The sequence below is a fragment of the Grammomys surdaster genome, unplaced genomic scaffold (genome assembly GCF_004785775.1).
Source record: "Grammomys surdaster isolate TR1022 unplaced genomic scaffold, NIH_TR_1.0 200, whole genome shotgun sequence".
NCBI lineage: Eukaryota > Metazoa > Chordata > Mammalia > Rodentia > Muridae > Grammomys > Grammomys surdaster.
The window spans coordinates 2,005,226-2,019,043 of NW_021604645.1; the positions used below are offsets into that span (position 1 = coordinate 2,005,226).

Here is a 13,818-nt window from a genome sequence, read left to right on the forward strand (position 1 = left end):
GAGCTCCTATGATATTCAATCCTTCAAGAGAGATTCTGATAGATTTCATAGTACAGAACCTGCCTCCAGGAATCAGGCCATCTATTAGGGATAATAAACATGGATACAAAAAAGGATTTGAGATTATATAGTCACAAATTCACAAATAGGTACAATTAAAAAAAGGAACTTAGAAGCTGAGAATCCACATTTGGAGAGTTAAAAAGAAATGCCCATTCCTGGGATGCAAAAAAATAGCTGGACTAAGGAAGGATATGAGGATCCTAAAATTTTTTGCTTTGCCATACTCATCTAGTCCAGGTAGCATTATGCAATTAGCACTGAATGCAAGAGAAGAGACACTGTAACTCCTACATATGCCATAATCTGCCTTTGCTGTGTGCCCAGGGTTTCCTTCCCTTCATATTGCTCCTCCTTCAGCCCCAGGGTACCAATTAAAAAGGAAGCGAGGTCAGTTTTCACTGCAGTCCAGTCCACAAAAATCTTCCTGAGTCAGCTGTCTTCCTTTTTCAGAAACACAGATTGAAGTGAGGAGAGTTATTTATGAAATAATAATAATAGGGATAACAATAATTATTACATAATATGCGTATGGTTCTTCCGGAACCCACACTTTCTCTACAAATCTGTTCTACCTGGTCAGCAGTGGGAGAGAAGCTAGTTAATTGAGGAAAATTGTGTGGACTAGATGCCTGGAGCTGTCAAAACAAAACAAAAGCCCAAATCCCTTGGGCTATGAAAGCACAGGCCAAAAGTTCCAGAACAGAACTGTCTTTTTCCACAGGAGTCCTTTTCTGTCTGAGGATGCTGCATCATGCCACAAAGGTATAACAACTTATATTCCAAACTTGGCCCTCCCAAGAGTCTGCATTGCCAAATACACCACAATTATCTGCAGCAGGGCAGCCTGTATTTAGTGTAGCCTGGGACCTGTTTTTGTCCCTAGTAATCTCCTTCTGCTTTAGTGATTTGAGATTCTAGAGGGGTACGTGGCAGGGGAGCAGAAAAGAAGGAGAAGTGGAGGTATAAAGTAAATAGAACTAATCAAAACCAACGAACAAAAAAGCCCAACCTCCCAGCTTCTTAATACTCTCAGGGCCCACTCTTCACCATGGCAACCAGTAAGCCTCCAGGCTTCCACAGTCTTCAACCCAGTTGACAGTGAAGAGCAGAGGCTGGCTGTTCTGCCTTTCCTGAGAGGATTTCAATACTTGGTTAAAATTAAGCCAGTTCTGGGGATATATGAAAACTGAAAGGGGGAAATATCAGAGAGAACTAAGGGAAGACTGAGGTAAGGAAGTGCAGGGTTTCATTGGGCAGCATCCCCAAGGAATTCTCTTGGGAAAGTGCTGAGGGCCTCCAATGCTAACTTGTATCAAAATTCAATAGTCTTGGTGATGAAGATGAACCCTGACCAGTTAGTTTTCTTCCCTAAACCTCCAAAGAAAGATTCTACAGCCTAAGAGAAATGCTGTGCATGTGTGGTGACCAGTCAGCTCTTTGTAGCGCATAGAGTCACTTGCTCCTTCTTCCATAACAAGTTGTGGAAATAAAGAAAATAAGAAATAAAAAACCATTCCTCTGGAAATATTCATGACACCTTAGTTTCTCTAACCTCCAACTCTGTCTTCACCAATATTCCCAAAGGCACCATTGCCACAGCCCTTGTTCCCTTTTGTTTGACCATTATAGAACACTGAACTTCATGGATGGATAGCCATGGTGGACAGTCTTCGAGGCAGTGGTTCTCAGCTCCTCATGTTGTAGTGATTCTCAACCACAGAATTATTTCATTGTTACTTCATGACTGTAATTTTGGTGCTGTTATGAATCACAATGTAAATATTTAATATGCCACCTCTGTGAAAAGGTCATTAAACCCTCTAAGGGGTAGCAACCCACAGGTTGAGAACCAGTACTTTAAGGAGATGTCATGGGCTGTATTATTCTTACTGGCTACTGCATAGGTAACCTCCTGGCCCAAGAGATTGAGGCTGAAACTAAGCATGGGATAAGAGATTCACAGAGTCACACTATGATCTGGCGTTTGACTTATAAATCAGACATGAGGCTAATGCTTGGGTCACTCCCACTGGTGCTATATTGAAGAGGTATGGCTGAATTCCTAACTTTCCCAAACCCAATTCATTAACAAGGAAGGCTGTAAGTTGTGGAAGAAAACTCAGGGGTAGAGGCCTAGAAGGTTTGTTCATGTTCACAGCTAGTAAAGGTCACTTGCTCACTTTATTTTCTTAGGAGCTGATGTCCTCATTTGCAAATTGATATAGCTTCCTCCTTAAACATGTATCTTCCTTCCTTTGTGCCCCTCCCTCAGTGACGGATATAATCTACATACTCTTCTCATAGCCTGAGTGAATACCTAAATCTAACAGTCTGGAAATACAACAATCTCTTCCACCACAAACTCTAAGACCACAATCATTTACATATATTACTTTCTAAGCATGTGTGGGATCCAGCTTTATTCCATCAAACAGTTGTTGAGAGTTAATAGATTCTCTGTAAAGGCAAAGGATTTGGCTGACCACCGTCTCTACTACTCTAGGCACACAATAAATATTCAGTGAAGATTTTATAATGAAGCCTATTATGTATATAAAGCAAATTACTGATCACTTTAAATAGCAATAGCATCTATATATAGAATCTTCCATTTATTGAGCAATTACTATGTGTCAGGACAAATGAACATTCTAATTTAACACTTTTACAAATACTGAGAGGTAGAAAGCATTAGTTGTATTCCATAGATTATGGGGGGGGGGGAGGGGAAAAAAGAGGAAAAATAAAAATAAAAATAAAAATAAAAAAGTCATGAGACTCAAGGGTAGTATTTTCCAAACTCAGTATGACTAATAAATGACAGACCTTGGCACCAAACTTGGGTCCCTTAGACTCTAAACCTTCCCTCTGCTGCAGCTCTTGGTGACAGGGAGGTGCCATTGATAATAAAGTCATTAACTGGAAACTTGACATGTCAGTTAGCTTGGTACAATTCCTTAGCCTCATTCTTTGCTCTAAACTCTAGCAAACCAGTCTGAGTCTGGCCAGAGGGTCGGCTGAGAACTTGAAGGTTGCTGAATGCGCCTTTCTACTTATAAATATCCCAAACACAAGGACCAAATCTCAGTTTTAAATAGACACAGACACACAGACACAGACACAGACACAGACACAGACACACACACACACACACACACAGACACACACTTCTATCAAATAGTCCAGCAGTGTTCTGCTGTTACTTATTGCACAGATAACAACATTGTGGCTTAGGAAGATTACAACAATTTCCTAAGTTCTCTTTGTTAAGGAGTAGTAGAATTGAGGTCAAATCCATTCTTTTTTTATTCTAGAACACCAGAACCTAAGCCACTGGACTGGATCTTCTAGGCACTTGAAAGCCCCTGGAAACCTTGTTTTGCTCATGCTGGTCCCCACTAACAGACTGATACTTTTTGTTCAAACAATGGCTAAGGCCTCTCAGTGCTATGTCCTAAGCTGTCAATTGGCAAGAAACTCTCCATGCTCCAAGAAAATTGCAGTCACATTACCTTGTAGAAGAAGCAGTTTGTCTTATCCTCAAAGGTGCTGTCTAAGAATGCCCTCGATAGGTGCTGCCCAACAGGGGAAGGGCTTATGCACAGATACGAAGGTGCTTCTATTGCATTTGTTTGTCTACCCTGCCCCATGAACAAGAAATTGAACCTTGGGAGAAGAGCTGTAATACGAATCTTCACAAAAGAGGGAGCAAAACAATTTTAATAGGCATAACATCAAGGAAGCAGTGCTTTTAAGACATAACAGAGCAGAAACTCATATGAATTCACAGAGATTGTGACAGTATGGACAAGGCCCACAGAAGCTATAGCCAGACAAAATTACAGCATTCAAGGGAAAGGTAGGCATAAAATCTCACCAATAGTTGAGGCGCTATTGGCATTTGATAGCTGCTGGGAGAGGGAGAGTATGTTTCATTTAATGATGTGACCCCTGGTAAGTTACCAGGACAGGCCTCACTCCCAATAATAGGTCAGCACCACAAACTAGACTTGATAGGGAAAGAAGGTAAAACGAACAAAATCACAAAGTTGAGTGAGACAGCATGGGAGGATGGAAAAGGTGGTAAGCTAGGAGTTTAAAATAACATTGTATGAAATTCTCAAAGAAGACAAACTTGAATGCTTGTGTCCTTCCCTTCCATACGTAACTCTTTCCACTCTGAGTGATCTTAATCATTTTGAAAGTCAAATGAATTCAGAAAACAGGTTAACTCCCACCCAGAGATGTCAACACTGCACTTTGGAGACAGACAATGGTCATTAAGAGACCATCAATTTACAGGGCAAAAGCCCCAGATCAGTAGAGATTTTATATCAGCCTAAATCAGCTTAATTCCAAAATGGTGAAGGGATTTTGACAAGGATCTCTTAGCTTTCTGCTAGTGATTCTGGTGTAGCCTCCTCCTATTCCTTCCTTCTGTGGCTGTCATTCCACCCCCATAAGATGCAGTGCGTCCCTGCTTCTCCCACTGTTAGGGGAATCAGCTCTGAAACACTAACATTCTTGGGGTTCCTTTGCTGAATTATCCATTTTTGCTGTGTGGGTATAACCAAATCTTTCTCATCAAAAGCCCTGGGTGGGAATGACCAACTCTGTCCAGGTCCAGTTCCACAGCTAGCCAAAGAGAAAGCCTAAGAGGAAGGCAGATGGTGGCAGAGTTAGCAGCTGCCTCCTAAGCAAGAAAGGAAGGGTAAAGGAACCTCTGGAAGATGGTAGCCACAAAGTGACGGTGTGGTGATCATGGTGCTGGTTGGTGTTGAGATTATTCTCCAGTATTTTGGTCCAAACTGGAAGGCCTGTTCTCACCATGGACTCACAGTCCCAGAGTAAAGCGCACTCACAGTTGATGTAGCCCTAGGATTTAGTAGACCTCAGTGGCCCATCTAGATTGATTTTACCCTATGTGGCTGAAGACACAAGGACAAGTTATCACTAATGTAGAAACACTGGAGTCATTAGATGGAGAGATGCTGAAGAGGAGAGGGAGATTTAATTTCCTCCAGCTCTAGCATTAACTGGATGACTGAATCCAGGACCATGGCTAGTCATCCTTTATCTCAGTCCTATCCTTACATATGAGATAGCATACACTTTCAGAAAGGGATTCTGATCTTTAGCTCTACGAGTAGAACATGAGGTTCATAGTCCAGTTCTTGTTCCTGAGTGTGTGATAGTGACGACCCATTTACTCTGCCAAAGCCTCAGGCTCCTCATCTCTAAGAGGGTCAACAGTAGCTTCTACCTTAAAGAATGTTGAAGACATGTATAAAGCAGCCAGTGGTGGGCCCTGGTGAATACTCAGAAATGCTGGATGCCCATCAGAGGCCACAGGCCCTTGATCCTTAGAGCTTCACCTTTCAAGGTACTCTTAGTTGTCTCTGGAGAGGGAACATGACATTCTCTTGCAAGTTGCCTGGGGCAGCCCTTCAGAATGTATGCAGCCTTGGGAATACTGCATGGAGACCAGTGCTCCCATTTCTCACCAGACTGCGGACAAGAAACAGAGCATTCTTTCAGGGGCCAAGAATGCTGAGTAGGCAATCTAAGAGGTACAGCAAGCAGAATACTGCCTCTGCCCTTGGGTATTTACCTGGCCAGCAGGAGCAATGGGTCTCCTCTTTTCTCCTTCCCAAGACCTTGGTTTTGCTGTTTTCTGTGTTTCTGGGTATGATATAAGAATGTCTTTTAAACATTGGAACCTATAGAGAAGGGGACCAGCACTGGCTACCTTCTACCTGTACTTTTTCTTTGGGCCTTTTTCTTTTGTTTGGTTGTTTTGTCCCCTGTCAACCCATTATTATACTTTTTGTGTGTATGTATGTGGTGTACGCCTGTCTGTGCATGTGGGGGTGGGGTGCAAATGTGGAGGCCAGAAGTGTCCTCTAATGCTGTCTTATTCTCTTGAGATATGGTCTCACACTGAATCTAGAAATTTTATTTGCTATACCAGCAGCCAGGCAAAAACAATATCCTCTTCCTTCCACACCCTACCCCACTGCTGGGCTTACAGACAGAAATGTACAGCCATGCCATACTTTTTACAGAGGTGCTGTGGATCTGAAGTCAGGTTCTCATGCTTGTGATGCAAGCCCTGTAACTCACTGAACCATCTGCCCAGACCCATCAATGGTTTTGTGGACATAAAAGTCATTCGCTGAAGCTCGTACTCTCACTCATCATGATGGCATTTAAAATTGAAGACTTTGGAGGTTAATGAGATTCACTGAGATGATGAGTGTGGGGTCCTCACAATGGGATTAGTGTCATGAGAAGAAAAGAATAGACTTGAGATTCTCATTCTTTTCCTTCTCCCCTCCCTCCATGTTAGGACACACTGGGCCAGTAGCCATCTCCTCCCATCTGGGCAAGGTGGTTTTGCTAGAGACCTTGCAAAAAGAGCATCTAGGACTGGCCCCATGGAAACATTTTGAGATGCACTCCAGTGCTCCTTTGCAAACTCTGTCATGGTTCCTGTGCTAGATGCTGCAAGAGCACAGGAGTGAGAGAAACAGGCCTCACCTCAATCCTGTGGAGACCAAGTCTAGTAGGGAGGGGCACTTATGTACACAGGGATGTGGGATTACAAACCCCAACAAGTGCAACAAAACAAAGAGACGGTGCAAGATAAGGTAAGAGGGTATGAAAGTGGAGATGATATTTAAGCCTCCTTCCCCTGAAAAACAAAGTAGCATTTGGGCAAGTGTGGAGGGAAGCTGATTACACATGGAGAGCATAGCAGGCCTCCACACCGGGCCAAGGTGTTTATAAACCCTTTGTATTGGAGAAATCAAGTTCTCTGATATCTGGGTGCCCCTTGGGTTTCAGTTGTCTAGAAAGCATTCCCATTTTAATTCACATCAGAGTTTGTGGACATTATCATGAGGAAAATTTGAAAGTACAGATGCCTGGGCTGCACTCTCACTGAAACTTTGATTAGGCAGACTGGTTTCAGTATCTGAACTCTGAGAATCACCTTACATATAATGAGTAAGATGAAGATGACAGGGTGATGGCAGAAACTGAACTACCCAATCATTGGCCATGGTGTACCACAGCCAAACTGTGAATTTGTCTCATGAGCCTTCTATATTTTTTAATTTTTTATTGGTTATTTTATTTATTTACATTTCAAATGTTATCCCCTTTCCTGATTTCCCCTCTGGAAACCCCCTATCCCATCCTCCCTCCCCCTGCTACTATGATGGTGCTTCCCCACCCACCCATCCACTCCTACCTCCCTGCCTTGGCATTCCCCTACACTGGGGCATCAACCCTTCACAGGACCAAGAGCCTCCCCTCTCATTGATGCCAGATAAAGCCATCCTCTGCTACATATGCAGCTGGAGCCATGGGTCCCCCCGCCCCGTATACTCTTTGGTTGGTAGTTTAGTCCCTGGGAACTCTAGGGGGTCTGGTTGGTTGATATTGTTGTTCTTCCTATGGAGTTGCAAACCCCTTCAGCTCCTTCAGTCCATTTTCTCTTTTTTTTTTTCCTAAAGCCGACAGCCCCCAGTATTCCCAGGCAGTCTCCCATCCAGTACTAACCAGGCACGACCCTGCTTAGCTTCCAAGATCAGACGAGATTGGGCGTGTTCAGGGTGGTATGGCCATAGACCCTTCAGTCCTTTTTCTTAACTCCTCCTTAGGGGACTCCATGCTCAGTCTGATGGTGGACTGTAAGCATCCGTCTCTGTATTTGTCAGGCTCTGGCAGAGCCTGTCAGGAGACAACTATATCAGATTCCTGTCAGCAAGAACTTCTTGACATTAGCAATAGTGACTGGGTTTATTGTCTGCATATGGGATGGATCCCCAGGTGGGGCAGTTTCTGGATGGCCTTTCCTTCAGTCCTCACAAGCCTTCTTTATTAATCTATGTGTCTACTTGAAATTTACAGTTTTTTCCCCATAGGGGGTCCAACAATCCTGGTTTGATTAGTACCTGCTTAGTTTTATAACAACATAGAAAATTCTGTTTCCATGGAAATCCCTTAGTCTTCAACAATCCAAAATGTTTGTTGATTCAAGTTGTCTAGGGAAGTGCTCACCTTACTTACAAAGGAAGGTGTTACAAAATTTCCTCAAATCTCCCCATCCATGACAAGCTCCTGGCTTGTTAAACATGCCTTCCCATTCCTCTGAAAGGAGGTACACAGGCTTCTGCTTCTGGATTCCCAGTATGCAATTCTCCATTGTCTTCCTAGACATGCAACTTATCAAAATGGAGCTAGACAACAGCTAGTAGGTTTCACAGCATAACAAATGTGTTGGAGATGGCAACACCAGTACTTCACCAAGGGCTATGCCCTGGTGATCGAAACTAAAGCAGAAAGAAACCATCTGCTGACAGATTCACAAGGTAATGAAGACATAGAGCATTGCCACAGTAACCAGCCTCCAAAGGCCCCCAGCACTTGCTCCTTCCTATAGGAGTTTTCCTGAAACAAAATATTTCCTACTTCTTTGTTTTTCTTTTCAATAAGGATGTTAATTTTATTTTCTCTCATTTATGCTTCATATTCCAGAAGCAATTTAGTATCTTTTACTTCTACCCCTTCACTATCATTTATGAACCTTTTCTTCGTGCTTCCTCAGTTTTCCTTTCCCCACTATGTCTCTTTTTTCTCTTTTTCCACTCAATTGCTAGTCCTCTGTATCCTTAGCAATATTTCTATCTCTCTTCTGCCAGAGCCATACCCTCATTCAAGATGCTTTATCAGCCATAGTATCAATGGCCTAGTGAGTACTGGCAATTGCTCTAAATGGTATTCCTTATAATGCCCACCTTCTTGGTTCTGGTATCTTCTCACCACTAAGCTAAGAACACCTAGAACAAAACCATTTCAGATCACAGAGCAAATGAAAGGAAAAAAAGGCTCCAAGGCTGAGAGTCAGAATCATCATTTACCAAGTGATCTGTGTCTGACCTTGCTCTAGTGCTTAATATCTCTTAGTCTACTAAATAGTCACAACCACCCTGATGGAGTGGTTTATTTTCTCACTTAACAAACAGGGGCAGAGAATGTGGTGTGGTGATACATGCATAGCTGATAGTTTACATCTGATCTGGAAGCACAAGGGAAAGAAGCTAATTGGTAATGGCACTGGCTTTTGAACCCTCAAATCCCATCCCCAGTGCTACACCTCCTCCTATAGGACCACATCTCCTAATCCTTCCTAGAACAGTTTTTAACAAGGGACCAAGCATTCAAATATGCAAGCATATGGTGGTCATTCTCATTCAAATCACCACATACACAGACAGACAGACAGACAGACAAACGGATGGGGACACACACACAGACACACACACACAGACACACACAGACACACACATTATGGTTTGGATAAATGGGAAGAATGTCAAGAAATTTGCAGGAAATTGATCCAACTCTGTTTTTTGTTCTTTCTCCTCTTACTTCAGCTCTGATTTTTTTTTTTTAGAACAAATTACTTCTTAAACAGTGGAGGATACATAATTTGACTGACTTATGGCTCAACATAAACTATCTTCTTGGCCAGTTCCTAAGAACTAGAAACTCAGTTCATGCCAGCTTTCCTTAACTTGTGCTGTACCAAGAAGAGGCTATGGCTATGAAATACTACTGTACATAGCACAGGTGTGCACATGCATGTATTCTGGAAAAGAAAACAGTGGAAACTCAAAGAACATAAAGCAGACTAGTTTGAGCTTTTTCTGGGAGGGGACAACTACAAGAAACAGATAATGCAGAATCCAAAACATTGGAGTTCTCCTCTAACATCTTCAATAGATCCTTGGATCACTTTGAGCCTTTTAGTTCAGTGATCCTACTGGGCACACCTGTGGCCTTCAAAAAGAAGGACTTGCATTTGGTCTTCAAGATCTGGCCACATCTTACTTGATTTTTGCATGAAGATTTGGAAGAGTTAAGGGAAATCTAACTTTTCTCCCCATTTGTCACCATCAAACAAAAGCCAAAAGGCATGTCTAAATCACTTATGAGGACAGTTAATTTTACTGACATTTCTGGTCATGGTTGGAAGTAAGGCAAGGTATTAGACAGGACTAAAGAGAACCAGTATCATGGGCTTGGAGCTTTGGAGAGAAAAGAAGACTTAGAAGAACTAAGTTAATTTTATCCATGGTTCATCTTGTGGATGAAAGGATATCTTCACTGGGATTGAGACAACTTCATCATTAGCCACAGAAAAGTTTGGTAAAGAATCAGGCATTGATTTTGACTATTGTCCTTCATATTTTAAGCAAATGTTAAGAATCCAGTTTATTATCGCTTGACCTTAAATAGCTAGTCAAAGCCTAACTGGATTTCTCTCTCCTGAGTCCATGGTAACTCATTTGACCTTTGGAAAAAGGCTTATTCCACAACCACATTCTGGAGAACATAGGCTGGAAGGTGTAGTTCCTTTGTAGAGGACCCTCCAGGGTGGCTTTAGATTTCTTCAAAAGTTGAATGATGTCTCTATTCATCTTCTGAGACCATGGGAGATTTACAGTAGACTAAGGTTCAGTGAAGAATCAAACATTCTGTACTTCATACTGCCTGATTTGCTAAATGAAAAGTTTACATCTAACCCTTGCCAGGCATCAGAAAAACTCAGTTCATCTCTGGAAGATGACACTCTGAAACAGCTTGTTAGTACAGAGCAGTAGAAAGACACAATACAGACTGGAACATTGGATAGCTATGTATTTCCTGACCACTAGCTACAGAAGAGATGCTTTATAAATCTCTTCTATTGCCTATCTTGATTTTTTGCCATTTTGTAATCATTATATAGTTATGTTTGGGGAAATCAAAGTGGGATAATAGTAGACATATAAGAAGATAGATAGACATGTATAGTATAGTGAGATTTTATTTGCCCATCTGTAAATTGAATTTAGGAAGGACTGATGATAGCATGTCATATTGTAACAGAATGATGAAATGTAGCAGATAATTGTTCTATATCCCACCAACCTGGAACAAAAACTTCTTCACCATTAATAATTTGAGCATACTTAAATGCCTAGAATATTTCTTGTAATAACTACACTTCCTTTTTAATCTCTGTAGGATAAAGCAACCCACTCAGGACAGTGACTTGGGGAGTATACTTTGGAGGGCACAGTAGACCAAATTCTGTAGCAGGGTTCAATTAATGTAATTACCATGAATGAAGAATCCCCAGATACTGACCACTTCAGTACTGATTAGAGGCTTCTCCAGGTGACTGGATCCTAGAATTTTGGTGGTGGTGGTATGTTTCTTGTGGATTTTGTTTGTCTCTTTGTGTTTTCATTATCTGTTTAGTTTTGTTAGCAGGGTCTTGGTATATTGCCAAAACTAGCCTCATATTCTCTATGTAACCCAGGCTGACCTTAAACATACTAATCTCCTGCTACTGTCTCCAAAGTGCTGAGAATGCAGGCATGCATGCCAATCTGAGGCTTATTACTTTAGCTTTCTCTTCTGACTGCTGCTGACTTCTATTTGATTTTGAATGGATTCACAGCAAATATTCTGTTGGCATCAGAGCCATTAAAAACTTAGATAGAAAAAGGGAAAAATTCTCTCCCTCTAGTACACTTGCATAAGCTGAACTCTCCTGCACTCACTGCCAGTTTCCTCCTGGGCATTTCTCCACCCTGCTAACATGTTCATCCCTACTCAATGAGCCTTCTAAACAGTTGTTTTTTCTATTCCATTCTATCATTTCATAGACCTGGAGATATACATGGAAAACACATGGTCCCCCAAGTCCCCTTGCTTAACGAGATATAGCTGAGCAGATTTCCTGCCTCTGTGCTCCTGGTTGCCAGGAAATATCAAGACCTCAGCATCCTATTTGTCTCTCCTGAAACTGGACCATAATTGAGGCTAGTTGTACTGGGTTTGCAGTTGTGAAAGAGCACCTGCCTTTGACTCAGCAGTGGGCACACTGCTGTGGAAAGTGAGGGGATTATAGAACACGTGGGATGTAATGCATGGTAGAAAGGCAATGTGAAGGTTACCGAAAGAAACTGACAATGGGGAGAGAAGAGAAGTCAGATTTCTCAGAGCAATACTCGGTGTCTAACGACAATGTTGCTGACATTGCAGAAGGTTGTGGCAGCAAAAGCTATGTGACTTGCTGAGGTTTGGAGTAGCCTGTTGTTTGATTAGCATCTCTAGTAATTTTTTGAAGTGTTTGATTTTTATTAAAAATTTTCATTTGGAGCCAAATACAGTATAACTTCACAAAATGAATAACCACTTCTGGTACAAAATGTGGTTCAATTTGGCATCTTACCTAGGGATTCTAATTATTCTGACTAAGTAACTGTGGCTAAAGGGGCTTCACTAGCATAGTATATATAGAAACCACAGCAAGAAATCAAAAGGTCTGCTCATCATAACCCAAATTCTTCAGCTTTAGCAAGTCACTCTTAGATGATAATTGCTAGCAGCAGGAGTATCACCTTCAGATTATGAAAGAGAGAACTGTATATTAGTCTGCATGCACACACATGTGCATACTGAGACAATGAGCCCAACAAGAGTACAAGGTTAGGGTAATACAATGTTCATTCAATTAAATTTCTAATTTTTGGTACATAAGTTATTCAGACTTAGCCCTATCTATCTACAATATTGGTGAAGCTACTGCAAATTCAACTTTATACATAACTCTATGTAGTCACCAAGCAAAGTTTTCCTTGCCACCTACTCCTGTAGTATCAGAAACATCATGGTGAAAAAAAAAAGCAAGGAAGAGAGAGATATAGAAACACTAAAAATAAAGGTGGAAAAGGAAGGCAAAAAGAAGGGAAGCACAACCCTGAGTTATGAGAAACCACTTAGAGAGGCCCCACAATGAACAATGCTGCTAGTCTCATCAAACTCTCTTAGGTGGAGACTGTATTTAGGATTCCTGAAGAGAATATAAGCATTTTGGGACCATTTCTGGAGAGTGATGAGGTATGTCACTTCTGGCAGGTATATTCCACAATAGATGGAAATGAAGCTCACTACTGCTTGCTGAAAAGCTGCTTGTTTTCTATGTCATGTAATATGTAACCTGCTCAGATACTAGGAGAGGCTCTTCGGTCTGAACCTGATGATAATCCATGCAGACATCCTCTTGGAAAGGAATGTTACTAACCCACTAGAGGACAAAGTACACAAGAGTACAGACTCCTGTTTTGTTCACTATCATATCTCTGGCACCTAGAACATCTACAATATGATTTGCACTCAATACATCTTTGTTGACCACATGTATGAATTAGTAGAAATGAAATTCATTTGATATAGTAAACATTTATTTTCCCAAGTTCTGTTGCTTTTGTTATGTAAGGACTTCTCCTTTCACAGAGCCACAGATTATCAACAATGCCCAAATGACAGAAATAAGATATTCACAAGCATGGCCATACACACACACACACACACACACACACACACACACACACACACACACAAATAATAAGCTCTGAGGAGAGACATGACATGGTTGTATCAACTCTGAATAAGGATATGTAATAGTTATGAAACCCAAGAGATGAGGATAATCAATGCAAGCTCTGTGGGAAACTGTAACAAAACTTCTGCACAGCCAGTAAATTACCCTCACATGACTAATGGAGTGAATGATGATCCTGACAATATAGCAGGAGAGAAACAATGTACACCTCAGTGCTAGTCAATACATATGTTCTAGCTAGAGCACTACCATACTGTTATATCCTGGGCACTGAATACAGAAGCCAG

At 41.5% G+C, this 13,818-nt stretch overlaps 1 protein-coding gene and 1 pseudogene across 1 annotated transcript in view; both read right to left on the reverse strand.

Annotated features, from left to right (window-relative positions):
* The window catches only part of Plp1 (proteolipid protein 1), a 59,480-nt gene that overhangs the window by 36,370 nt on the left and 9,292 nt on the right, over positions 1–13,818 (reverse strand). The gene's annotated exons all lie outside the window — the stretch shown is intronic.
* On the reverse strand, positions 7,582–7,699 carry LOC114623659 (annotated as a pseudogene).